Source organism: Ptychodera flava, chromosome 20 (assembly GCF_041260155.1).
Source record: "Ptychodera flava strain L36383 chromosome 20, AS_Pfla_20210202, whole genome shotgun sequence".
Lineage (NCBI taxonomy): Eukaryota > Metazoa > Hemichordata > Enteropneusta > Ptychoderidae > Ptychodera > Ptychodera flava.
This window is the reverse complement of record NC_091947.1, coordinates 38,199,614-38,226,818: the sequence shown is the minus strand read 5'-3', so window position 1 is coordinate 38,226,818 and position 27,205 is coordinate 38,199,614. Positions and strand designations below refer to the sequence as shown.

At 41.2% G+C, this 27,205-nt stretch overlaps 1 protein-coding gene and 1 long non-coding RNA gene across 2 annotated transcripts in view; both read left to right on the top strand.

Moving 5' to 3' along the window:
* LOC139120874 (cytoplasmic FMR1-interacting protein 2-like) overlaps positions 1 to 27,205 on the top strand; it is a 393,869-nt gene that overhangs the window by 28,067 nt on the left and 338,597 nt on the right. The window lies entirely within an intron of this gene.
* LOC139120875 (uncharacterized) lies at positions 16,573 to 17,338 on the top strand. The gene is made up of 2 exons (XR_011549160.1): positions 16,573 to 16,734; positions 17,145 to 17,338. It is a non-coding gene; the product is annotated as an uncharacterized lncRNA (long non-coding RNA).

Below are 27,205 nucleotides of genomic sequence, written 5' to 3'. Positions count from 1 at the left end.
ATCAACACCACGTCTCCAACGTTGAGGTTTCTTCTGATCTCGAGCCACTTCTGTCTCTCTTGTAGCAACGGGAGATATTCTTTCATCCATCTCTTCCAGAATATATCTGCCAGGTACTGCACTTGTCTCCATCGACGGCGTACGTAGTTGTCATTCTTCTGAAACAAGCCGGGTGGCATGGCCTGTTTTGGTTTCAGCATCAACAGGTGGTTGGGTGTTAATGCCTCTAGATCGTTCGGATCTTCTGACAGCCTGGTGATTGGTCGGCTGTTAACTATGGCTTCCACTTCGCAGAACAGCGTTCGGAGTGCTTCATCTGACATGCGAAGTGGTTGTTCTTTGAGCAAGGAAAAGATGATTTTCCTTATGGTTCTGATGTGACGCTCCCATACTCCTCCAAAGTGGGAACCTGCTGGGGGGTTGAATTCCCATTTGATGTCTTGTTGGTGGAGCATCTCAGCTATCTTCTCTTGGTTCCACCTCCTGATACTTTCCTTCAGCTCTTTGTCGGCTGCGACAAAGTTAGTCCCGTTGTCTGATCTGATGGACCTAACTTGTCCTCTTCGCAGTGTTTCCCCTGGGTTCCAAAATCTTGTAGCAAATTTGGCTAGAAGCCCTAAAAAATTATTCGCCAAACCAGATATTCAATTAGCCAAGCCGATACCACTGATCACAAATGACGTCATTTCTTTCTCATTAATATGCAAAAATAAATATTTGTCTGCATTTTCCGTAAGAATGACGTAAATAAACCCTGTTAGTGCTACTATGGATACTAAAAGTAACACCAATTTATGGTTCAGATTACAAGGTGCCAACATCAGCCACACATACAACATAAAATTTGTCCGAATTCCAAGCGACACTTGTCCAAAGTTAGGCGAATGCAACTATATTCAGTAACAAACCTGAAATCGCTATCGTGCAATACTGTACCACGGTCCCGTGACTGTACATATTGCTACAGACAACGGCTGCAACGGCACGAAACCTGGTACAGCATACTAGTTTTTTCAAACGAATCAGATATCCATTCTCGTAGCAGTTCGAAAGTAAAATACTCTCAGACTTGAGAAATATGTGCATTTTTTAGACTTCCAATACATTTTTTTTTTGTATTTAAAATTGTTTTATTGGTAACATTTTTTTAGTAACATGAACTTAAGATAAAAATGAAGTACAGTGCTTAGTTATCTACAATTTTGTGTAAAATTGAAATCCATTTGTTGCAATGTCTCTCTAATTTGTCGTTTTCCAGAGCTATTTCGTACTCTAGATGGTAGTTGAATTTCACTTGCAACATAAAAGCTGCAAAGTGTGGTTTACTCTGTTTCATTTTCATGGCATAGATGTGTCTTTTGGCTAACAGTAGCAAGTGATTATGAATGTCAGAGTAACCGTCAACGCCAAAGAGCACTTCATTTAAGTTATGTCTCGTGAACAAACTGAGAGATGCCTCGAAAAATGTGTGAAACTCGTTCCAGAAGGTCTCAGTGAATTTACAGGTGTAGAAAAGATGATCTAGTGTCTCGTTGCTGTTTTGGCAGAATGAACAGAGCGGTGATTGGTCCATACCTCTTCTAGATAAATCGTAGTTTGTGTACAGAATATGATGAAGAAGTTTGAACTGGAATTCACGTGTTTTTGTGTCTATGGCTACCTTAAATGGTAGACTATATATGGGAGACCATGGTCCAGTAAAGTCATATTCTCTTTCATAATATCGTTCATTAATTGGACTTAGTTCCTCTTTACTGTAAATGGCGTTTCTGATGCTCTCCCTGGTAACTTTGTGGGAGGGTCGAAAGTTACAATTAAAAAACACATATTCATATTCATCTTTAAACACCGGTTCAACCAGCAATGGCTCCGGCCACCTAACTCTGAGACATGTGATTGCTCCATAAAGAAGGAGGACTTCGTTCCCTTGGAGGTTTTTGTTGGTTAATTTTTCCCATGACAGATACCCCTCCTCGGTAAGTAAATCGAAAATAAATTCAAACCCTTTCTGTCTTAGCTTTGGATAATAGACAGAATGCCCTCCAATTAGAACATTTCTGTTGTTCCAAATTGTTTGACAAGTAATGTCAATCTCAGAGTCATTGACCTCAACATTGCATACCGACCAGGATTCAAGCATTTCTTGGTAGAATCTCGGTAGGGGCAGGCTGAGTGAGTTAAAATCGAAGTTACACTTGAATAGGTACTTTCCACCCACAGATTTTAGGCGATGGTCTAGAAAGAGTTTCCAGGGGTGTTCTATGTTTTCATCTAAATACCTTTTAATAAGGTTTATACGCATAAGCTTGTGTGTAGTTTTCACATCGGGAGCCTTTAAGCCCCCCTCGGAAACCCCTCTGACCATTACCTTTCTGGTTATTCTATCTTTCCCATTCCAGAGGAAATTGAAGATAAGCTGTTCAAATCTCTTAAGAATTTCAGGTGTTATTGTGGTCATTCTCATGACATAATTAAGTTGTGATAGGGCGAATGTTTTCAAATCTGAACTTTGCCCATGAGTGTCAGGGATCTCTTTTTCCATGTTCCCAGAGTTCCTTCGATCTGCTTGAGTGGTGTTGCATAATTGAGAGTGGTGTTTAACTCTTGGTTATACGAAATGTAAATTCCTGCAATTTTGATTGGTGAAGTCGGCCATTTGATGCCAAATGGTTTTTTCTTACGTCTTTTCCACTTACCAAGCCAATAGCTTCCGTTTTAGTAGGGTTGACCATCAAGCCTGAGAGTGAGTGGAACTCGTGCAACATTTCAAATATTCTCTGACATGACTGTTCATCTGTTACAAAGGTCGTCAGGTCATCCGCAAATGCGGCATATTTGCATTCACCTATTCCTGACCTGATACCCTTGACATTGGCGTCATCATTCAAGTTAATTAAGAATATTTCTAGCGCAAGGATGAACAAATAGGGTGACAATGGATCTCCTTGTCTCACCCCCCTTTCAATGTTAAAATATCCGGTACTGAAACCATTGTTCATAACGCAACTGCTCAAGTCTGTGTAAAATGTAATGAACCATTGTTTAAAGAGTGGGCCAAACCCGTATGTATTTAAACATTCCATAATGTAATCCCATTCTAAACTGTCGAAGGCTTTCTCAAAGTCTATGGCAAGCATTATTCCCGGGAGGTTGTTTTCGTCTGTATGCCAGAGAATTTCCTCTATCAGCCTGATGTAGTCACTTATATCTCTGTCTTTGACAAAGGCACTCTGCTGGCAGTTAATGAGGCAAGGCAAAACATTTTTCAGACGATTGGCGAGACACTTTGCAGCTACTTTAGCGTCGGCGTTGATGAGAGAGATCGGTCGCCAATTTTTGATGTATTTGGTGTCTCTCCCTTTCTTTTCTATTAGTGTGATCACACTTTGTCTCTGGGAGTTGGAGAGACTCCCGTTTTCGAACCCATAGTTGAGAGAATCAACTACTGTTGCCCTATTGTCGGCCAAAATGTTGTGTAGAATTCTGCTGGCAATCCATCATTGCCAGGGGTCTTATTTCTTGGCATCATGGTGAGGGCACAGTAAATTTCATTGTGGGTTATTGGTGACTCTCAATTTTTCATGAGCTGGTGCCCAAGTTTGGGGATGTTGTCATTTTTCAGGAAGTGGTGGTCAGTAATATCCCTTTCTGGGTTGGTTTTGGAGGAGTAGAGAGTACTGTAAAATGTCTTCAGCTCAGAAAGAATGTCTTTCTGCGATGTTTTCAGTTCATTGTTTGCGCCAATGATTCTTTTGATATGCCCTTTCTCCCCCTCTTCTTCTCCAGCCCTAGAAAATACTTATTGTTTTTCTCCCCTTTTTCATGCCATCTGACTCTTGAACGAATAATTGAACCTTCAGTTAGGTAGTCATATTCCCTCTCGAGCTCTGCTTTTGCATTTTGGAGTCTGAGGATGTCGTCCTCTGACGCATTTGGCCTGAGGGAGGTCTCTAGATCGGAAACTGCTCCCTCAAGTTCATTGATACGTTGCTTTTTGAGTTTCGCAATTTGTTTTGAGTATGAGATTGAAAATTTTTTAATCTCATATTTCAGGAGGTCCCATTTGAGGCCTTTGTCCTCTATTCCGTCGTAATCTTGGAGCCATAGGGTAAACTTTTGGGAAAGTTCGTCAATGTAAACACTGTCCTGTAATAAGCTGGTATTTAGTTTCCAATATGACGGACCAAATGGTGTGGTGACAGGGTCAAAGGTCAGAGTCACTGCTGAATGATCTGTGCTAACGGAAGGGATAATCTCGGTGGAGCTGATATCTTGTTGCAGTGACTCGCTGATAAGGAAGTAGTCTAAGCGACTTTGTGTAATGGAAGGCCTGTGTCTACGCCAGGTGAAATGAGTGACCCCGGGATTACATACTCGCCATATATCAATCAAAGTGTGATGTTCTAACAGTTGCAAAATGCTCTCCTTGGCTTTTTGCCAATTAGGACCACTGGAGCCCGATCTGTCGATTTCATTATTAAATGTAAAATTAAAGTCTCCGCCGATGACAATTTCTGTGTCTGGTTGAACTTCATGAGACGATAGTATGTCAAGAAGTTCCTGTGTAAATTGAACATGAGATTTTTCATCATTGGGAGCATAAATATTTAGGAGCAGGAAGTTTCTGCCATCAATTGTTACATCTAGCAAAATGTACCTTCCATGCTCGGATGTTAGTGTTTTGTTCACAGTATGATTACAGTTGCGTAAAATAGTCATGACACCTCTACTATTGTGTGTCCCGTGAGAATAAAAGCAGTCGCCCGAAGCCTGGGATGACCAAAATTTCTCATTATCTGACGTGCTGTGTGTTTCCTGAAGGAAAACAATATTTGGCTTCTTATGTTTTAACCATGTTAACACCTTTCTTTTTTTAAATTCCCTGAGACCTCTCACGTTAAGTGATAAGAATTTCAATTTCTGCATGTTTGATGAAATTGGGATATTTTAAAAGCACACTTACTTGCATTCTGTTGGTTGTTACCTTTTTGGGGATAGAATAGTAAAAAGCAAGGATAAGAAAAGGACTAAAGGAGAAAAGACAATTCCTTCTAAATCTAATAAAAAAAGTTCTGGCAAAAGTTAAAGATAGTTGTTGTCGCATGACTTGAGTGAAGATGATGTGGCAGTGTAGCTCTCCAATCTGCTGGTCGAATGTTCATGCAGTCGCATGGGTGGTCTGAGGCGCGGTTCTTAAACCACATCGAGTGTTGGTGGGGGTCCTGAGTACTTGACTCCGTCGATGTACAGCATTCCATTCCGGAAGATTGGTTTCTTTCCGTCCTTGTAAGCTTGCGCCATGATCTTGTGGTACAGGCGTTTTTTCTTGTAATCTGCGGGGAGCAGGTCTTGTTTGATGTAGATTTCTGTTCCGACTAGGGCTTGCTTGGCTTTGCGTAATATCTGTTGACTTTTCGCCAGTAGAGTGAATTTCACAATGATAGGTCGTGACCGATTATTGGTGATGTTCCCTCTTACTGGGGCTCGGAAGGCTTTTTCTATTCCGTGATCACTTACTTCGAACTTGTCCGTTAGCAATTGTCGGGCAACCTCCATTGGCTTTTCGTTTCTTTCTTCCTTTACACCGTAGAAGCGGAGGGAGCATTCTCTTAGTCGACGTTGTGCTCGAATACTTTCCTCCTGAGTGTTTTTTAAGTTTTCTGTAAGTTGACAGACTTTCTGTTCGAGGGAGGCGATCCTGGTGTCATTGTCGTCGGCTTTGGTAACCGCATATTCACTCGATTTCTCGAAGTCGTTTTGTCTCTCCTCGAGTTTTGTTACTCGATCTTCGACATCTGATAATACCAAGAGTTTGGTTTTGATCGTGGTGACATCTGTTTGCAAAGTTTCCAGTCTGTTGTAGAGCATTTCCATGGTGATTTTATCTGGAGAAGGTTCTTCCCCGTCGCTGGCCTCATGTTCATGAGGGGTGTCGTTTTGGCCGTCGCTTTGGTCTGAAGCAGGTCCAGTGAACGCTGTGATGCTTTTTTGCTTCTTTTTCTTGCCTTGCGGTGGTTGGATTCTCGGCATTTTCGGTCTGCGGGGTGACTGGGTATTCACGAAGGTGATGATGAGTATTGGTACTCAGACTTTCTGAGATGAGCTGAAAACTTTGGCAGATTTGGAGAGCTGAAGGTTTAACGCACTTGCCTAGTTGTACATGGTCACGTGACTCCGCTCATTTTTTAGACTTCCAATACATTTGCTTTACGCTTGAAGTTTAGCAAGCGAAGCTCGGACAGCGCACAGCGTGTCAATGGTGCTTGGGTCAGGGGTCATCATCAAAGACGTCAGAGTGTATTCACAGCCAGCTTCAATCATGCCATGGATCGCGGAAATCACGGATCATATATCCAAATGTTCACGTCTATTATGTACACAGAACCGTAAAATATCAAATATATACCCTTTTGATATGGAGAAACATCTTTTTGTTTCACTGACGATCAAGTTAAATGCTCAAATATCGCGACAATACTTGCGTATTTATTTGCACGATGTGAACGCGGAACTAGGCCGACTCGGCGGACGAGCGAGCGCTTCTCTGAAAGTCTGTATACGATGTCACGTCACAATACACCACGGTCCGTGATACACTGAAAATTGTCGTGAATTTATATTTAAGGAAGCCAATTCACACAAGTTTCTAACGCCAGTAAAGGTATTTTCTTGTTGGAAGCAATACACTACGAACATTTTCGCTATTCAAGAGTGCCTTACTCGCTCTACGTTCTAAAAAATGCCATGCGTATGCTTTTGACCATGCATGCCGCTACCTTCCTTTCCAAATTCACGGTCGACTTTCCTACATTGATCATAATTATTCTTTCCATTTCATAGCTTTACTTGCACTTAGAATGTGTGTTGTGGGGATGGTTCCCCCCATATTGGTGGAGCAGCCAAAGTCAAAAAGGAAAGTTTGCCGTTTTGCTTAGTTTCACCGTCACTACGATCCTTCAATTAAATTCAGTGTTAACGATGACATGGCTGTCACTGCACGGAGTTATCTGTCGGCACACATTGCGCGTAGTAAAACCCAAAACTTCGCAACATTTTAGTCAACTAGTCATGATATCCATGCCGTACTATTGATTTGTAAGTTATTTCGTTACAATTTTATTCATACTGTATGTGTTACAAATAGGATCTCCTGACGCATTAAAGGTCGGGGATGCACAGAGATACGTATAAAGTATTACGTCTCAAGTTGAATGCAGGACATGTGCGCGCGGACAAAGTGATGACGTCATAGTGCAATTTTCGATTCGCAAGTTTGGCTAACTTTTGCCAAAATCTTCTCGCCAAACGCTACTTTTTTCTCGCATTTGCGATTTGGCGAGCGGGCAGCGGAAACACTGCTCTTCGTGCTATAAATCTTCTGATGGCGTTGATGCACGAATCTGTATCTAATGAGCAGGCTACTTCTAAGTGTACTGCACGAGTCGCCATACATGTGAAGATCGCTCCATACCTCTTCTCAGTGACACGGCCACGTTTGACCTCCAGTGGTCCGAAGTAATCTACACCTGTGCGAGTGAATGGTGGCTCTTCGGGGGTGATGGGGTCCTTAGGTAGGTCTAACATCTTCTGCTCACAAACTTTTGCTCTATATTTTCTACAGATGACACATTTGGTTACGAGGTTGCGGATTGCTGTAGGCGCCCGTAGAATCCAATATTTCTCTCTTAGCTTCGCCAGCATCGAGTTCCTTCCAAGATGTCCGACTTCTTTGTGGGTTTCTTGGAGTATGATTGTTGACACTGGTGAGTCTTTAGGCAGCACTATCGGGTGCTTGCTGTCTGGTGACACTGAGGCACGTTCCAGGCGTCCGCCAACTTGTATTATTCCTTTATCCAAAATTGGGTCCAGCTTATATAATGGGCTGTATCTCCTGACTTGCTTCTTTCGTTGTAGGAGTGCCATTTCATCTGGAAAATGCTTTCGCTGCACATACTTCATGATTGCATCTTCTGCCCTTTGCAGATTCTCTAGTGAAACAGGTGGGATTGTTGTTTCACAACTCTTCTGGCTAGTATCTGCGTTGGTGTCTTCATCGCCTTCCTTTCTTTTGCGGCATTTATCTTGAAGGTTTTTCTTCGCTAACAGGAACCATCCGACTATTTTCTTTAGTTTCATCATGCTGGAGTAGCGTAGTAAGATCTTCTCTACCCCAAACTCTTGCTCTACTAGTACGGTGCTGTACACGGATGCTTCCCGCTTGACTTCTGGGTCTTTATTACATAGCGCTCTGGAGATGTCCTGTTGTGTAGGCCATTCACTTTCTCGTTTCCACAGGAAATCTGGTCCTCGCAGCCATCTTTTGTTTTACAGGAACTTGTCTACTGTTAGTCCCCTAGATGCGTCGTCTGCTGGGTTGGATTTTGTGTCGACGTACTTCCACTGTTTACTATCCGAACCTTCACGTACAATGTTGATCCGGTTGGCTACGAAGGTGTGGAATCGGGATGTTTCATTGGCACAGTATTTAATCCCTGATGTGCTGTCTGTCCAGAAGTACACCTTGTTGTTTTTAATGTCGAGTTCTTCGTCCAACATTCTGTTCATTCTCACGGCCACTGTAGCTGCTGTCAGCTCCAGGCGTGGGATGGTAATTTTCTTCAGTGGTGCAACCCTTGCTTTTCCCATAAGGAAGGCGCAGTGAATTCTTCCGTTTTCATTTATTAGTCTGATATACGATGCGACACCGTATCCATATTCGCTGGCATCAGAAAAGTGATGTATTTCACATACCTTGACTTCGCCAAAGTCTGCTGGTTTGTAGCACCTCTGAGTTGATACGTTTTCTAGTTTTGGAAGATCTGATAGCCATCTTAGCCATTTCTTCCGATCGTCTTCTTTGATCTTTGCATCCCAGCCAATACCTCTACGACACAAGTCTTGAAGTAATATTCTTGCAGGTAGGATGAATGGGGCTGCAAGTCCAATGGGATCGTATACTGAGCTGATAATTGATAGTATGCCTCTTCTCGTTGGAGGCCGGCTTTCAATGTTGATCTGGAATCCTATGGTGTCTGACTCGACCGACCATGAAGTACCTAGGGCACGCTCTACTGGTAGGCAGTCGTATTCCAGCTTCAGGTCTTTGATTTCCTTAGCTCTTTCTTCTTTTGGTATAGTCTCCAATACTTCACGGCTGTTGCTCACCCACTTTGTTAGACGGAAACCGCCCTTCTTGCAAGCTGCAGTCAGATCTTGCGTCAACTCGATTGCCTTCTTCGCATTTTCTACCGACTTGAGGCAATCATCTACGTAGAAGTCTCTCTTTATTGTTTTGACAACTTCCTTGTTGAATAGGTGGCTGTTGTCGTCGGCCATCTTGTGTAGTGCTGTGTTTGCGCAGCTCGGGGATGATACTGCACCGAACAGGTGAACCATCATTTTATAGACTCTTGGAGGGCTTTCTATGTTTCTATCTGGCCACCAATAGAAGCGTAGACAGTCACTGTCCTCTTCTCTAACCTTTACCTGGTGGAACATAGCCTCTATGTCTGCCATTAAAGCGATTGGTTCCTGTCGAAATCGTAATAACACTCCTAGTAGATTATTCGTCAGATCCGGCCCTTGTAGTAATAGGTTGTTCAACGACACTCCTTGGAACTTTGCTGAACAGTCAAAGACAACGCGTTTCTTCTCTGGTTTCTTCGGATGATATACTCCATGGTGGGGTATATACCATACCTTTCCGTCGTCTCGATCTAACTCGTTGTTAGGGACTTGTATTGCGTATCCCTTCTCAATTATGTCTGCCATGAACTTCTGGTAGTCGGCATGGAACTTTGGGTTGTTTCTCAACTTTCTTTCCAGGCCTCTAAATCGTTGTAAGGCATAGTGCTGATTGTCCGGTAGTCGAACTCTTTCATTTTTGAATGGAAGTCCCATTTTGTAGTGTCCGTCTACTAGCTCAATGGTTTCCTTTACTTTCTGCATGAACTTCTTGTCTTCTTGGGAGTGCTCCCTCTTGTCATCTATCATGCGCTCAGGAAAATCAAGGTCAATGGAATGTCGCACTAACCTGTCTAGTTTTTCCAATTCTTCCATATCCTCTACGGCCACCACTTCTGTTCTGTAGCTGGGAGGATGTTGCCCTTGTTCGTTCAATCTGACTACGTGCCAGGGGATCCATCCTACGCGTGTTCTGCATGCGTGAGGGGTTGAGTCCGGACCACGTATTGTTTCCAGAGGGGTAAATACTGCTGTTTCTCCGGTACCTATCATCAGTCCTATTTCGGCATCTATTCTTGGAAGCCTTATATTCTTCAAATGCGGCCATCTCATGAGATCCTCTTGACGGGGAATGTAGTCTTCAGAGACGCCTATCTCTGGTTTAGTGTATACTGTTTTCAGCTCTACCTGTGGCTCTGAACAGTCTAGGTTGTAAACTTCTATGCCAGTGACTTTGTCGCAGGTGTGGCTGCCTAAGCCGTTCACTGTATTTACCGTCAGCTTTGTCTTTCTGCCTGTGGCTCCAAGTTTTCTCTGTAACGCTTCTGTACAGAATGATATGACCTACCTGTTCCAGAAAGGATAAGTCTGTACCATTCTATTTGAGCCTTTCAACTTCACCTTGACAGGGATAATAGTCAGCAGGACCTTGCAGTTATCATCATCACCACCCGTGTCATCGTCTTGACCACCGGTCCCCATAAAGGACTGTACTTGGTCCACCTCTGCCGTGGTGCAGTGTACCGCGACACTCTCCATCTGTACTGGTCTCTTTGAATCCTCATCTTTATCAGTTGTCGGTCGACGGTCCTGATGTAGTACTGTTGGGTGTTTTCCTTGGCATTTGGAGCATTTAGCTTTCTGCTTGCATTGCCTACTCCGGTGACCAGGTTTCAGACAGCCAAAACATACACCTTGGTTTCTCAGAAAGTTAACAGTATCTTCTTGACTGGCCGCAATCAATTGTTCGCAACTGTCGAAAGAATGATTGTTATCTTGGCAGTGCAGGCATGGTTTCTGTTGAGCCTTGTTTGGTTTGGAGGTTAAAGTGTTGCTCTTCTTGCTCCCTTGATTCGTCTTCTTTTCTGTGCTTGTAACGCTAGTGGCGAAAGATTGTTCCACCTTGTCTGTACCTTTCTTCTTTTTCACTGGATTGTCGAGACTAGCCATTGCTTGTCTGCTGTAGTCCGGGCATGACAGTCTGCTCGCTTCGGACTTCACCAGATGGACGAGGTCTTCATATCTTACTCTTTTCTTGGCTTTGCGTATCTTCGCTGTGCGTTTACTCCAAGAATCTTGGATAAAGTAAGGAAGCTTCTTGACGATCCATTTCATATTTTCTGAATGTTCTAGTATTTCTAGGCAATCAACACATCGGGTTGCTGTCTTACATCGATTTAAGAAGATGGCGAACTTGTCTAATGAGGTAACATTATCTGGCTTGATTTGAGGCCAGTCCAAAACCATCCTCAGATAGGCGTTGGCTATCTTGTGTGGATCACCATAGCGCTCTTCCAGCTCCTCCATGGCACCCTGATATGCTTCACTTGCATCTATACCCGCATACCCTTGAACTATTTCATGGGCTGTGCCTTCCGTGAACTGTCTCAGCAGAGTGAGTTTGTCTTTATCATCTTCGGCAGTCGGTACAAGTTTGGTCTCAAACTCATCTATGAATGATCTGTACTCCATGATGTTACCGTCAAACTTCTTTATCACTGTGGACATTTTCTTTATTGCTCTGATCATGGCCCACTGTGCAGAGTCACGCATCGTCTTACTCATGTTACTGCCATTGCTTCTAATGGAAATTCTGGAAGCTGCTACACTGACTTCTTCTTCTAAATCATCCGCCTCACTGTCATTCTCCCTTTCTATTGTAGGAGTTTCCTTCGTATACACTCGTACTGGTGTTGTGGTCTTTTGTGGTTTTGTTCTGGACACAATGGATTTGTCCTCCAGTGGTTCAGTCTTAATATTGATGGCGATATCGTCCTCGAATTCGTCACCAAAAAACTTATTCAGAGATCTAGCTCTAGCATCGGCTACGGCAATCTTTGTGTCAAGTTCATGTTGCTCCTCCTTGAGTTGAAGCTCATGTCTTGCCATGGCACGCTCCATTTCTTGCCTCTGCCGCTCTTCTTGGAGTTGAAGCTTGTACTTAGCACGCTCAATTTCTTGCTTCTTCTTGAGCTTGGCTGACCTTGCCAACAGTTCAGCCTTTTCCCTTTCATCTGCTAGTTTGGTGGCTGAGAGTGCACTGTGACTCGTATGATGGCTGACCCCACTCAGTCTGCCAACTACAGACGGCTTCGGTGTGCCGACTTGAGAGACACTATCTTCTGGTCCTACATCCTCTTGTGGATGAATTGGTGTAGGGTTCGCAATTGGTGCTGGCTTCGCTTCCTGTTCGCTCAACCATGCACTGGTGTCTTTAAAGAAGGTCCCAAAACCGTCTTCGACGTCGGCCAGCCAACAAAGGCGTCCGTCTGGCACCTGATCCTTTGGGAGTAAACTTTCATATTCATAGCCCGCGTCTGCAAGGCCTTGATGCAGCTCCTTCCACACTTCAAACTTCAGCTTGATTGTGAATAGGTCTGCCTTATCAGCGATGAGCTCTTGTATTTTCGTGGACTTTTGGGTTAGTGAACTCGCTCTTTTCTCTAAGAAGCTAGCTTTAGTAGCTAACTCATATTCAAGTCCTTTTTCGGACAGTGTTCTGTCTCCGCCGCTACGCCTGGGTTCTTGCAATTCCTTTTCCGGTGACGAAGTTCTTGATTTCTTTTCTTCGTCTTCCATGGTTTGACTTAGGTGAATATCACAAGTCCGATGCAAAATCGTTAATGAGAAATGTAGCGCGCAAACAAATTCCTTAAGACTCAAAATTATTTGTCTGCAACTACTATGCAATAGTCGTCTACAGCTGATATTCCGTAATGCGTTCCCTCTTAAATAAGACGAAGCAAATATCCGATCTAAGTTTCACGTGGTTTATTCGAATATAGGCATGTCTTCCAGACTGAGAACAACAAATTCTCTGAGTAGAATGTTGTACTACAAACGTTGAGAACGTTTGGGAACGTTTGGGAACGTTTGGGAATGATTAACGATTTTGTGTGGGGTTGTATAAGACTATCGCATCAACAGATTCAAAGCTGTTTCATCAAAATGGTCTTTACAAGCAATCTTGGCGAGAACTACAGCCGGTCACTTTCAGAGACATGTCCACTCTCTGAAGGTCTAACTTAAAGTGTCTAGAAGCACGCTTGGAATGGGTACATGCGCGCAATGCGTAATACAAAGGTAAACATTGAAGGACGGAAGTTGATGGTGACTCATGACTTTGAATTTGAACTATGGCCAAATAAGGGGATGTTGATTTTGACCGTAACACACGGCCCTGCTCTGAGGTAGTAGCGGGTCCTTGCTTATACTCATGGATGTAAAAAAATATTTTTTACATCCATGCTATACCATAGACCCTCGTTTTTCTCGAGGGTCTATGCTTATACCATGGAGGTAATGCTTATACCAACCATGGAGGTAGTAGGAGCCTCCATGTACCAACATTGACATTTACTTGTCATGATATTGCAACATTTTAGATTTTAGCAGACCGCAGCACTTTATGCAACATTGTATTTCATCATCACAAAACGTCACGTCAATCAGTTCTGTACAGACAATGGCACTACAGATGCAAAAAATTCGAGAATCGATCGAGTCTACGTTGTTTGTAACACAATACAGTTAATGGTCATTACGTCGCATGTTATTTGGAAAGTGTTTACGGATGACCATTTAGAATCTGTCGGGTTGCATTCTTGAGAGGTCCCGCTGGACTTTGAACAGTATCTGCTTTTTGTTGGCCCTTTGAAAACACTAATTTCACAGTCAGAAGGTCTTTTCTTTGAACATGAACTCATTGGGCTGCTCAACGATCATATACGGGACTTGCATCACGGCATGGCAAGCATTCAGCTGCACCTTGAAGCCCCCCAGGTTGTTGTTTTTTATTAATAGAGCATGCGCATTACAGGAAACCCTCCAAGTTCTACAGAAAAGACTGCCCAACTCACATCAGATACGGATTCCTTAGCCGTACGCATTTTGAATACATTTTACGCAAATAAAAACTCAGTTGCGTAAAATCATACGCAAGTTTTGAAATTGTCACGCAGGCATATTCGACGTCTTCATGAAAATTTGTTACGTGATTTCAGCTGGCTCCACTACGATGCCAAAAACAACCAAATGACTTGCAAAGTATGCATAAAGCATAATAATCGAAATACGATGACCCGAGACAACATGAATTTCCGAACGAGTACACTTACTCGCCTTGTAGACTGTAGGTAGGACCATAAAACCGCAGCACTCATGGAATCTGCGAGTTCGAACTTCGAAACAACAACACGGGTATGGCATGTAATAAAGTGAGAATGACCCCCTTTTTTCAACAGCGACCCACTTTTTGAGCTTCCATGGGCCCTCAGACCCCACTGATGCAAAAGCTTGGCAGAACACTGGCGTTCTTACAGACCATCAGCATGATCAGACGCACATTTCGTTCGAAACTCTTTGCATTTTGGTGTCATTCACAGAAAATACAGGGTTTAACTTGCAAGACAGACAAGTCCCTGATTTAAAAATTTGTTTTCCTAAAAGTTCAGGTGTCGATCCAACCATGATTTACCCAACCAGATTGTCACTTTCACCAGCTGAACTGTGCTTTAAAAGCTGTTCATTGTCTACCAGTTATTGTAATTTAAAAAGTGTATTGTCTGTTATAAAAATACATAAATATAAAATATAAATGAAACGTCAGTTTTGTTTTCTTGAATATTAACTGTCACAAACTGCAATGGTTCACTGTACTCCCTGGGAATGCAATAGTTGGCAATATGTCCAGCATGTGTTGCTGCATATTTGCAGCAATAATCTTGTTTGCAGCAAATTTGCAGCAACATAGCCATTTACTACAAATTTGCTGCAAACTGATCTAAGGGTTTGCGGGAGGGTCATACCCTTGCCAAAGATATCATCTTGTGCCATGCTTGTACAACTTTGCGACAACCTTCAAACAAGTTTTAAAGGCAAGACCTTAACTTGTTTCAAGGTTTGACAAGGTTGTAAGACATCACAGTGAAAACTTACAATCTTGTACCACACTTGTGATAATTAAATTGCAAGGTTTGTAACTTCAAGTTTGTCACAAGCACTTCACAAGCACTTCAGTCAAGCCAGGTTATTGCTGCAAATATGCAGCAACACATGATTGACAGATTGCCCACTATTTCATTACCAGGGAGTATAGTGTGTACCATTGCACTTCGTGACCTGTCATATGCAAGCAACACAAAATTGATCTTTCATTTGTATTTGATATTCATTTATTTTCGTAACAGACAATCCTCTTGTTAAAATAATAATAACTGGTATATAATTGACACTTCAGTTAAGCTGGCATAACTCGGCAACATTGCATGGATATAAGAGCGCATCTATAGTATACCCATGGAGGTCTCTACTACCTCCATGGTATACCGTAGTGACATTAATAATAGTACCCTTTGACAATCCGATTGGGTAAATCATGCTTGGATCGACAACTGAATTTTTTGGAAAAAAAAATTTTAAAACAGGGACTTGTCTGTCTTGCAAGTTACACCTTGTATGTTCTACGAATGATACCAAAATGCAAGCAGTTTCGAACGAAATGTGCGTCTGTTATGGTCTGTACGGACACGTCGTAAACTTTTGTATACTGCAAATCTGTACCTTAAAAATATCGACTAATGAGAACTTTTCATTATTAGAAACAGACAAGTAAATGTCAATGCATTCAATGTTTGGTATAAGCAAGGACCCGCTACTCCCTCCAAGCAGAGTAGTGGCTGTGCTCGAAGCTAGCTAAATATCACATCATAGTAGGCCTATGCCATGGTACGTACATTCACAGTCCCTCTATCCACAGTGTGTGTCCCATCGATGTCGCTAACAAAATCTCGCCTTCTGATGACATGAATTGAGGTAAAAGGCTTTTGTCCATGTGTTCAGCGTTAGAATTATATTGCCGAGCACAAATTTGAGGTTTAGGATTACACTCCATCCCGAGCCGCTGTACGCAAATCAAATGCGCTACTTGCAACGTCAAACACGTCCTGTGTATCCAGCGACGAGGAGCCCAGCCGACATGTTTACACTCTGAGGTCACGGTTCATCAAGTTCAGTTCGCGTATTGATATTGATTCTTCGTGCTGAAAGAATTTGTACTCTCTTTTTAGTCTTTCTTGTGGTAAAAATAACCATTTTCATAAACTAATAAATTAAATGCTATATTAAGTATGATAAATAACGGATTGGTGCAGATGTAGAGTCAATTCCAGCGTTTAAAATCGGAACTACATTATCAATCGCGTAATGATATATAGATATCACTTCCGTTAACGTCATCAGGCTTGATCGGCGCGAAGTTAGATTTTGGTACCATCGGCTGTGTACTTGTGATCAGGGAGTTATCTAGTGGACAATTTCGTGATCTTTCTATGGAATCGCCAGCCAAATGATATCACAGTGTTGGAAAAACGTGTATACAGTACCAGGGACAGACGGAGTTCTAATTTTGTGAACGCGAAAAGCAGTAAAGATGCTGACTATATTTGTATGTACAGCCACGGTCGTCGTGGAGGGACCGTCGACCGTGGTACAGCACGGAGACGGGAGACCTGCAACCGAAAATCTTCCAGCGTCTGCGAGCCGTTCACAAATGTAAGTCAATGTACCGTCCGTCTGTACATCGCTATTATGTTCTGTAATCCTTGTATTCCTATGTTTACCTACAGATAAATTTTCGTTGAGAACTGATTCATACTGAATTCACTGTCGTTTCACAACAGTTACAGTAACCATGGAGGTGGTACTACCTCCATGCAGTAACTAAGTGCCGAGATTTTTGCAGATTGTCGCCGTCGTGTATGTAAACAACATACGGCGAGTTGTCCGTTGTCGGACATTAAATCAATAAACGATCGTGAATATTTATGCATTTTTCTGCATCAATTTTTCAACTTGACTCTGTCTCATTTTCAAATAATTATTGATTTCTTTCATGAAATTTACAATGTTTGGTCAAACGGTAAAAGACTTACACTCTTCCCTGAACGATTTGTATTTTTCAGAATGCATTGCTGGTTCTCTAATTAAAGCCTAAAAGGGACAAGAAATTCAGAGAACAGAAAGCCAAATCGCAGCCTTTGACAGTAATGTAAATATAATGAAACTTCTCAAGCCAAAAGAAAATATCTTGAAGACACTTATGTGGCATGAAATGAACATGGCATATAAAATAAATTGTACCACAATTTGAATTTAACCTTTTTATTCTCTGTTGTCTTTTTATTGAATAATAACTATTTGCGCTGACCATTGTTTCTCGTGAAACTGGTATTTCAGAGCTTAGTTGGATAAAACACATCTTGTGCTGTCCACAGTCTGTCTTAAGATTTGTCAGGTTTTCATTGGCCATGTCTACAAGTGATTTTACAACTGTGTGTACACATCTGAGCTGAACTTATTATATTTTTGCAGAAGATAAAAATTTGAAACTTGTGGTACAATACAAGAAATTTTGCTGCTCTTAATTGTGTCGCTTCTTTGGTTTTCAATATGTATTCAGTTTTCTTACTATTACTGATCCAGAGCTGACTGTTGTGGAATTATACCAATTTTGAAGGCAATTTGCATGTGTAATTTGCAGCAAATTTGCAGTAACATGGAAAATAATGTGCTGTATGGAGTTTGCGGCTAATTTTCAGTAACATTAAAATTAATTTGGCGGAAGTTGCTGCAAGGATTGTGCCACAAATTTGCTGCAAAGAATTTGCAGCAACATTGCAGCAGGGAGTTTGCTGCATATTTGCAGCAAGTTCACAAGAAACCTAAATTGCATCTGAAAAATGAATCGCGGCTTATTTGCAGAAAAAAGTTTGCTGCAAATTTACTGCAAAGCTTTCGGCAAATTTGCAGTAATAGTTTTCGAGAGGCCTAAAATTTTGGTAAGGTAATTGAAATTGAGATCTGTTGATGTAAGAGGTAAGTTTTAAGTCCAACGATGTACTTTGGATTTTGGGTAGGGTAGTTCAAATAGAGGTTTGGTGATGAGAGCCATATTCCAGCCATAATTGAGGACATACTTTGTGTACACATACTCTCTAGCATGTTGTTGTCTCATTCTTGATTGCCAAACCTGCACTCTTAACACATACAATATTGGTTCTTTTAATAAATAATGAAGTCACTGTGTTATCAAATCAGTCAAATCTGTTTAATATCCCGCAAATGTGGCACTGAGTGCCTGTGGCATGATGACCCCAACTGGGCTCAATATAGTTGCCTATGGCAACGGTCAGCAATAATGCTGGCAATGAAGCAAAGGCTTATGGGTAATATACAACCTTGATACAACCTTCGATAGATGAATATACCAGCAGACACACATAGTGTTCCACAACCTTGTTAAAAGCTTGTAATTCTCAACCTTCCACTTTCCTGAACCTTTTGAATTGTTACAAGCTTGTAAGATTCAAACTTGTCCCACGCTTGTGTAAGTTTCATGTCAAGCGTGTTGACAAGCTTGTTAACACGGATGTGACAAGGTGGAGAGTCATATGGTCTGTACACTTGTCACAAAGTTGAAAACATAATTGTCTAAAGTTTGTTACAAGCAGGTAACTTTCGTAAGGGTAGCTAGCTGTAAACTTCTGCAACTCCTTCCTGCAAGCTATGCTTGCTGCATATTTGCTGCAAACTTGCTGTAAATTTGCAGTGGAAATAATCTTCAGTAAGGGAAAGTATTCAAATTATATTTTATTTGAAGACCAGGTGCAAAGCAGTCATCTATTAGGAGTCAAATTCCATTTTATTTGCACCGGCCATTCCCAGGCATTCCGAAATGGTCAAATTCTATTTCATTCACAAACCAGGCACAAACCGGTCATTAAAAAATACTGAAATTCTATTTCATTTGCAATCCAGGCATAAACCGGGCATTCCCAAACGGTCAAAATCAATTTTATTCACACACCAGGCACGAACCGGTCACTTAACTTGAGAGTAAAATTCTGTTTCATTTGCAATCCAGGCATAAACCGGGCATTCCCAAATGGTCAAAATCAATTTCATTCACACACCAGGCACAAACCGGTCACTTAAAGAGTAAAATTCTGTTTCAGTTGCAATCAAGGCATAAACCGGGCATTCCCAAATGGTCAAATTCAATTTCATTCACAAACCAGGTACAAACCAGTCACTTAAAGAGTAAAATTCTGTTTCAGTTGCAATCCGGGCATAAATCGGGCATTCCCAAATGGTCAAATTCAATCTCATTTACAAACCAGGCGCAAACGGGTCATAAAAATAAAGAAATTCTATTTCATTTGCAATCCAGGCATAAACCGGGCATAAATGTTGGTTAAAAATAACTAAGTCATAACGCCGGTCGCTTTCCAGTCATAAAAGTCGGTTAAAAAAAAACTAAGTCCTAATGCCGGTCGCGTTCCGATCAAAAACGTGCAGTTTACGGTCACTTGTGTTTGCTTAAAAATCAAAGTAAACACTAAAACGGGCACTTTCCAGGCAGTGAAAAGGGGCACCAGGCACAAACCGGGCACATACCAGGCACAAACCAGGCACATCCGGGCACTTTCCGGTCAGCAGATTTGGTAAGGGCCAGTGTGGCTAGAAATTTCATTCTCCGTGCACAGTGTGTGCTACTGTAGCTAGCAGGTTAGTTGGGTAGAGTAGCCATGGTTGTCAATAAAGTTTGCTTTACTGTTTCACTGTCCAAATTGTTTGGTAAAAAGTTAGTTGTTCTTTTTAAAATGATCTAGGCTTCCGCTTCAAACATCATTGTCTGGTTATTATCTCGTTACATTTTACATGTAAAATAAGTGGAGTGTACGTGGCCCGGTATTTGCCCCAGGGTCCAGTGTAGTGGACGCACATTGACTTGCTCATCATACCATGAATTGCAAACTGTAACAGAGTAAATGATTTTTCTTTAGTGTTTCGGTTGAGACAAAAAAAACAAGTCCCGATTTGAGTGCATCCGAGTGACCCATGTCTGGTACTTTTGGGGGACATTGTTTCTAATTTGCGTCAAAAGACGAAAGAACGCACTCTTGGCAAGACACTGAGTTGACTCTGAACTTTCTGCCCGCGAGCAAGTGAGGGCCCGTTTTGCACTGGTCCGTATATGCCAGAGGTCCATGTATCTTTCTTTCATGAATTTGACTTTGTTTGTGTACCGTCTATTTACTGTCTGTTCTGTGCTGTTTTGTGTCTATGTTTACAACTATTGTCTTACAAATTTTGACCTAGTGTTATTGGATTATGGATTGGTATGATTGCGATTATTTTAGAAATCAGTCTGTCTCGGGCATCGGGCAAGCGTTTTTTCCCAAAAACTAATCATCTAATAGCTTTGATATTTGGTATACAGGTTCATAAAATTTGATTAACAAAATGTATTCAAATTCTGATTAAATCTACAATTTTGCGTTTTGGGGCAATTTTTAGCTCCCATATGGCCATTTACTTATGTGCAAATGGAGCTATTCTTATAGGTTGGAAAAATTGCCTGTCTGTGTGTGTCTATGTATGTGAATCAAATAACATGAAATGTTAATAACATGTAATTTACCAGTTTTAAATAATTTTCGTCAGTGAACTTGGCATTTCCGAGTTAAATTGCTATAATAATCTATAAATGTTATTTTAGAAAACAAATTGACAGCAATTCAACCTCAATGGCCAAAATATGCATCATGCATATCAAAGACAGAAATTAGCATGCTATTGCCTGAAAACATCAATGACGATATACCCTACGCTGCACTCGCTCTCAGGTCAGACCTGTTACATATAGGCAATCATACCAGTCCATAACACAAGGTCAGATTTCGTAAGACAATAGTTGTAAACATAGACACAAAACAGCACAGAACAGACAGTAAATAGACAGTACACAAACAATGTCAAATCCACGAAAGAAAGATATATGGACCTCTGGCCAAAAGGCCAAGAAGTGATGTCAGGTGTTTCGAAAATAGTAAGCGCATCCTGCCCCACATGTGGCACCCGCCATATATCAATCTGTAAGTCAAATAGGTAGTGGTCACTAATGTACCCCTTACCAAAAACATAGCGCTATTTTTAGTAGGTGATAGCGCTATTTTACAGAGGTGACAAATAGGTGACAAATAGGTGAAAGTTCGGTAAACAGAGCTTTATTTCCAACTGAAACAATGGACATCTACTGAAAATCTACCTACATCTATTACAAAACTACAAGCTAACAAGTAGGTCTATCATAGGCGATATGTAGTAATTTCAGCGAAATATTTATGAGATGCAAATTAAGTCATTTAAATATCTACGAAAATCTACTGCACACCTACCACTTGCCTCACCTGGAAAAAAGGATTTCAACCTACATGATACCTACAGCAATCTACTAGTCACCTACTCAGACACCTACCTTGTACCTAGTACAGACCTACTAACATGCCTACATAATCTGCAACACACCTACTAAGATACAACTAGCACCTATTAGTGAACTATGATAGACCTACATTAATCTATTACACAACTACCTACAATAGCCCCAGAGGCCAATCATGTCACTCCTTTCAAAAATCTACATACACATATCATGAAATACAGCTAAGGAGTAGGTTTATCATAGGTGATAAGTTAATGTAATGCCAACGAAATATTTTGAGATGCAAAATCAGATCATTTGCACACTGTTGATAACCTTAGGTCACTTGATGTACCTGCCAAGGTGTTTTATGGGTGGATCGATATCACAAATGTGACGAAGAGTCACTGACAGATACTTCAGTTAATGTACACCAGTTGCTGAAAGATTTGTGGTCTCAAAAAACGCAATAAGAAATTTCGAAGAAGACAATGTATGTGACCACAGTAACTATATTCTAAAATGCATGAAATGCACATTTGATCAAGTAACATTACAATTTATGAATTAAGAATTTTAGCAATCTTTCTTTCGAAAATTTCACAAGAAATTTAATTTTATGTGCTTGTGCTTAGACTCCAGTTAACTTACATGCTTTTAGTTGGCTTGTTTCCGTGGAATAATATACGTCCCTTGAACTTGACCATGGTTTCATCTACAGACAAACATCGCTCAGAATTCACACATTTTCTACCGGTGATCATGTTCCACAAAATTCGACAATTTTCCAAAGCTTGTCAAATGCAGGATCATCTCTTTTATGTATTACTCTGTCAATGTCGGCATAGCACTGACAGCAGGCACTGGATCAAGTTGGCCAGAAATTCAAGCAAAAATATTTGAAAAACAAAAAATGCATATCATATTATCAACCAGACCCATTGTGGTGTCACTGACATGTCAGTCCGAATCAAACAAAGTTGAAAATGTTCAATCAAAATGTTCCGGGGTCTCAAGATGTTCTCAGGCCAATTTGACTTAGAATCATTTTGCTTCGCCTCCTGCTGTTCAGTTGGTTCGCGTATCGTTTTATCCACACATCCATCTCATTGTACCTCCATGGCTTCGGGTACGGATATAGTTCAATATTACAACAGGTACCGTTATATTCCGATTACGATCTTCCCGCCATGACCAAACATCAATGTTCTTATCGTCAAACCATCTCTCGTTTCAAATTCATGACTCCACTCACCAAAATCGTCGTCAGAATTACAGCAACTTGAAGTTGTTGAAGCGTACGATGTCGGTCTTGAATCGATGTCAGCGTTATTTCCGGGTTGATCATTGCTGCACCGTCTTCGTCAACTTTATTGTCAGACGATTCATGGCGATCAAAGGACTGAGAGGTATGTCATCCTTGATGTCGGGACTCGGTGAAACCATAAAATGACTCAATGCTGCTATCACAAAAAACGTCAGCTATGCGATGTCCAACCTCCATGCTATCGCTCCGATCGGCCAATTTTAACATTTAGGTCGAAAACTTGGTGCAATACGGAACCAAAACAAGCGCAAAGGTCACATAAATATTCACCAGCCTGCAGCCGGCAAACGTTTATCATAAGAAAGGCCGGGAAATCCCCTAAGCAATGATCATTGGGTGTACCCCTGTAGGCAGAATTCTTTATTCAAATAGGGTTTAAAGTTCAACTACGGCTTTACGTTTGTTTGCCTGTGAGGGCGCCTCAATTTTCCTTTAGGTGCATGATAGGTCATGATAGGTCTATGTAGGTGTGCTTTACCTACACAAATCTATTTGTCACCTACAGTTCATCTATATACAGAAGTAGGTGTAAGATAGGTGTTAGTAGGCACTAAGTAGATACATAACAAGACTTATTCCTGAAGACCTACAAGTAAAATGACACCTATTTAACACCTCTTCAGATCTACCAAAAACTCCTAAGAACCTACAAAAATAGCGCTATATCTACTATAAATAGCGCTATCTTTTTGGTAAGGGTCACTAACTAAGGCCCAATGTCACTGATGCCATCAGCGATCATTTGTCAAAGAGAGATATTGTATTTATCTACCAGCTTAGGATACCTGCCAAAAAAGCGTTTGAATGTAGAGACAAGTCTTGCTCTGGTGTAACCTTGATTTAACAGTTTGTAAGAGAGATGACTGTGTCTCTCTACAAAATCACCATATGAACTGCATGCCCTTGCATATTGAATAAGCTGGGAAATGTAAACCCCATAAGCTGGTGAGAGTGGAATATTACTGATGAGGTGTGGAAAATTGATTATACTAAAGTTGAAATCATCTCTCTTGTCATATAGCCTAGTAGAAAGGTGACCATTAGAGTCAAATTCAAGTAAAATGTCCAGATATGAAGCAGAAGAGGCCGTTTCTGTAGTTTCTTTAATCTCCAATTCTGGAGGATAATCATGTTATTTTTCATTTATTTGTTTTATTTTTCTATTACCATCTTCCTCCATTGGCATCTTCTCCTGACATTAAGAAAGTTCCCCTTTGCTCAGAGTTCAGCTTCGAGAACTGGGACGGTTCATTTTCTGTATATCTAGCGCCCTCTATGGTATGAATATGCAAGTAAACATGGCGGCCTGCATAAGCGATGTTGTCATGTCTTTCATGTACAAATGTTTTTCTGTCGCCATCGTGTATTTCTAAAGATAAAATCTGCAGCCTGGACCTTCTAAGGTATTGGGAACTAACTTGTTTTATTCTGTTATACCTTAAACAGTCAAAGTTTATCATAAATGTCACCTAAACTACATGCTGAATGTACAATCCTAATGCCATGCAAATTTATGACTCTTGAAAAATACTCTATCAGTTTGACCGGCTATGTTTTCGCAATTTTTTTTCTTCTGTCAGTTCGTCTTTTCATAAATCATATTTTTTTTTTTCTTGTCGAATTGATGGAGTGACGGTACCTACGTACTACAACGTAGTGACATTACTGGCATAGCCCACTACACATGCGATTGTGCAACACCTTTGGCATTAAGCTTGTTCAAAGCTCAGACGAAGCATGTAGGTAGCAGAAGGGAGTCACAACTGAGATAATTACGTTTATTACTATTGTGCACCATTGGTTTAATCCATTTATGTCCATTGTTTAACATCCCTTTCCCACTCGAGAAACTGGGTAGTAAATTTGCATATTTGATTAGACGCGGAGCCTCGCTTTCGAATGCGCGGATGTTGTCAACATGGCAAACCACAGACCTCGCCGCTGACTTAAACACATTTTAAGAAACGGTTTATCGCCATTAAACAGCCAAAAGGAAAAATGAAATTCACTTTTTATGTGTCAGGATAAGTGTTTCCGTTAATGCAAAATCCTGCGTATTTTACGCAAAATTGTTCGGAAATACGCAAAAAAAATCATGACTGCGTAAACAAATACGCATTGAGAAATGCCGCCCAATGACACGACGTACTTGACCCGCACTACAATGCAGGACGAAAATAGAACATATGCACCTGCTTGCAAGTGACATTCATCATGATATTGCAACATTTTAGACTTTAGCAGACCGCAACACTTTATGCAACATTGTATTTCGTCAGCACAAAACGTCATGTCAATCAGTTCTGTACAGACAATGGCACTACAGATGCAAAAACGTCGAGAATCAATCGAGTCTACGTTGTTGGTAACACAATACAGTTATGGTCATTACGTCGCATGTTATTTGGAAAGTGTTTACGGGTGACCATTTAGACTCTGTCGGGTTGCATTCTTGAGAGGTCCCGCTGGACTTTGAACGGTATCTGCTTTTTGTTGGCCCTTTGAAAACACTAATTTCGTAGTCAGAAGGTATTCTCTTTGAACATGAACTCATTGGGCTGCTCAACGATCATATACGGGACATGCATCACGGCATGGCAAATGTTCAGCTACACCTTGAAGCCCCCCAGGTTGTTGTTTTTTGTTAATAGAGCATGCGCATTACAGGAAACCCCCAAGTTTTACAGAAAAGACTGCCCAGCTCACTTCAGATACTGATTCCTGCCGTACGCATTTTGAATACATTTTACGCAAATAAAAACTCAGTTGCGTAAAATCGTACGCAAGTTTTGAAATTGTAACGGAAACGCTGAGGATACAATAATTATTCGGTACACGGAAAAATCTGATACATTTAGCTTCAGTTTTTTTTGAATTTATAACCAATCTCGCAAGTAGTCATTCAGTGCAGTTACTATCATACATAGGCCGGTCTTCCACGCAAAGGTTAGGGGTCATGGGGGTCTTGAGCCAGAAAGATATTTTAGTTACGTGACTTTGAAAGGTTACAAATACTTCATGCCAAATATGGAAGTTGTACCGCCTTGCAAACGCAAACAACGCAGTGTTTTAGGTCAGGTGACCGACTCAGGTCGACTCACATCCGGGTTTCAGGGCGTCAATGTGCACGCGTCTGGGCACCCTGAAACACTCGAAATTTCAACCCCCGACGTTTTATTTTGACAAAATGAACACGTAAAACCACTTTGATGACATTAAATTTCCGGATTGTGGTTAAAATCATCATCAGAACTTGCTTTTACGGAGGGAAGGGTGAGGTATGCACACCTACTTTGTTTAATGCAACTAACCCATAGCACGCGAGGCGAACAATGTAAACACATATGCAAGTGTCGGGTGGTACTCTGGCGATGACCTCTGACCCAACTTGATCAACAGGCCTCTACACTGTTTGCTACCCCGAAACCTAGTCAACTTCGATGGGTTGAATCTCCACCTTACGAGGCTTGAGCCAAATCCGAACGATATGTAATCAAATTATAAGGTAAAAATCTAACACTAAATGTACACTTGAAACGATTTTATGCATGCTAACGGATAAGAAGCAGTGTTTGTTTCAACACTTTTACAGTCGTAGCGCACAGACTAAATCTGAGCCCAAGGAAAAAAATCCGGCAGATATGCCTCCAAAAATTCAATTGAAAGGTCATTTTCGACTGTAAAGGTAAGAGGTGCAGTTTTGTGGCCCAAGTCTCTCTTTTTGATTGGAAATTGGTGATTTTGGACGCTGAAGAAATGCACCAACGGTTTTTGAAAGCGTGAGGGCGCTCTTGCAATTCAAAAGAAAATCTCATCAACATATGCAAAAGTACGACCCGGTTTCTCGAGTGTTCCCGCCATCTACATTGCTGACGGTACCTTCGCAACCGAACCGAGTGAAACTAACCTGGGTTTGCTAATGCGACTCAGTTTCTCCACAATGTCATAACGCATGCGCAAAGACTGTATTTGCGTAGCTTGTGTCAAGTGCGTCATGATAGTGTAAGAACTGACACGTTCCGTCCAGGAAAAGTGAAGTTACAAGGAATTTAAGTTTTTCATTCTCAAAATCTTGGTAATTTTAACGTCGTTTTTTATATACTTTACATTCGATCGCAGGAACCTTTCCTTGTTAGAATGAAAGCTCTGATCACGAACTTTTCAATCATGTACTGAGTATGGTGCAGCAGACTGCAGCACTGCCATGAGCGTGGGTTAAACTTGTAGCATTTCCCGGGTGTTTATGACGCAACGCCATAGGCGACGCTTTGTTTCGATGCATCGTACGTGTTGCTTTTAAATCGCGACCATTCATTAAAGTCATGGACGTAGCAGTTTTAAAAGCTATGCTTTCTTATTTAACCTTATCATTAATGCCAGTACAACATGATAAAACACGGCAAGAATCAAGAACTGGATTTGGAAAAAGT